This window comes from Coturnix japonica, chromosome 12, assembly GCF_001577835.2.
Source record: "Coturnix japonica isolate 7356 chromosome 12, Coturnix japonica 2.1, whole genome shotgun sequence".
Lineage (NCBI taxonomy): Eukaryota > Metazoa > Chordata > Aves > Galliformes > Phasianidae > Coturnix > Coturnix japonica.
In genome coordinates, this window is record NC_029527.1 from 4,692,272 (window position 1) to 4,694,464 (window position 2,193).

Below are 2,193 nucleotides of genomic sequence, written 5' to 3' on the forward strand. Positions count from 1 at the left end.
TTGTAGATATAAAAAATAAAAAGTTGAGCAAGCAATTTCCATCTGACATTAAGTTTTAGCAGGTTCACTAGTTCCTGTATTTCCAAGGCCTCACTGATGACCAGGATGTCTGTGCCACCTGCTTGCCCCACCCCAACCCCAAGCTGTCCCAGCCCCCAGGCTGATCCCCAACACTGGGTACCCAGCTGAATGCTGGCATTTCCAGTACCCATGTGGAAAGCCCAACAAAAGCAACATTCACTCTGGGGCAGTGCTCTGGTGTCCATCCACACTTCCTTGTTCCACAGCTCCAAACAAAACTTTCCCCTTTTCCCAGCCACAGCAGACACCTCAGGGCCATATGGACATGGATAGGTAGTCTGGCAGTGGGAGCCAGACTTTCTCCCAGCCACATCTGCATCATCAAAGAAACCAGAGGGACTTGTGATTGTTTCTGTTGTTTGACACAGTCTAAAATTCCTCCCATCAAACACGAGAGTGGGACACCTACATATTCTTATATAGAGGCTCCAATTTTCACATCCAACTTACATATTCACCTTAATAAAACAAGCAGTGACAACTGCCAGGGCTCACAGGACCCAGCCGTTCTGTGCTGTGAGCCCTGGATGAGGGCTCCCCACAGGAGGGGCTCTGCCAGGGGCAGAGGGCAGGGCTCCATCCAGCACCGCATAGACACTGTGCATTCCCAGCACGGCAAACAGATTCTCTTTCATTTGTTTCAAAGAGTGGATTTTCATTTAAAAGGATGTCAGGTTCAGAAGCTTTCCTACAGCAAACAGTGTCTCAGCTGGCTTAAAAACCAGTCCTTCTTCAGTACTTAGTATTAAGATCTTAAATACTGTCTCTTGGTTTTCTGCAAGCAGCCAAAGCTGAGGAGGAGAACAGTGCAGAGGCCCCAGCAGAGCTGCCTGATCCAGGAGAGCCCAGGGCAGGGAAAGCAAATGAACAATGCTCTGACAAACACTGCTGGCAGGTTTTTCATCTGCAAATCATCATCCTATCATCCTGCATTGTGTAACAATTCACTTCTGAACACCTCTGCAGGGAGGGGGGCTGCGTTGTGCTTGTGTGTGCAGTTTGGGGTGTTTCAGTTGTTCCATAAAGTGCACACAGAAATGCACTTCCTTTGGAGCAGAAATGGGAACCTGAACCTGAGATCACTGGCTGACAAGCATTCAAGGGTTAACTTAATAAACACGTGTATTTGAGCTTCTATTTTAGATTCTCATTTGCTTTCATCTCCCTGCACAGCACTCCTTTTCCTCCTAACAATAAATAATGTTTATGTGAGCAATAAAACCAGCTCCAGGGGGTGCAGCTATCATAAACTGAGCACAGTCCCAGAGGGAAAGGAGCCACAAATCTCATGAAAGACAGTATGGGTGTTGTTTCCTTATCTTCTTGTAGCTGTGCTGCCTCTTGGATTAGACACCTCAATAAATGACAGTGAGCAGTGCTCCACATAGAGGCACTGAATGTACCCAGCTGCGCTGCTGCTTCCCATGGCCTTCTGTGCCAACTGGTACTTCAAGCATGCATCCTGTGCTCTTTGTGGCTATCAGAAGCACCTTTCCCCTGGCGCTTCTTGTGCTTCTTAACTCCCCCCTTATTAAAGCTGTTTTGCACCTTCCCCAGCCTCCCTCGTCCTTCACAATCTCCTGAAGCTGCAGCAATGATGGTTCAAATTCTGCTTCTCTAACTCTTTAGTACTTTTACTTCCATTGAGGAACCAGGTTTACCTAAACACCTGCTGTGTTCTTGCCTTACTCCAGGCTGCAGTGTCAGTGCTGTGTGAAAACTCATTGGGTGCAGCAGCAGCTCCTCAGGTCTCCTGGACCAGCTGGAGTCTGGGGCTGTGCCCTCCTGCACCACTCCATCCACAGCCTCTAAACACAGAGCAGCAAAATTAAGTAGTAAGGCCTCCCTTATGCAAAACGAGAGGGGATTTCAATTAAAAAAAAAACCCAACATTTTATTGTCATTCTATCATACCGCTGTGTAAAAATATGGGGGATTTTTCTTCCTGAAATGCTTACAGAAAACACAGGTTAAGGAAGGTGTAATGAATGTGTAATTATCACCAGTGAGTTTCTATGAGGCAAAGACACAAACCAGCTCCTGTTCCTCTCCAGAGGTACAGAAGAAAGACATGATGCTCTGCCACAGCCACAACACACAGCACACTGCAGA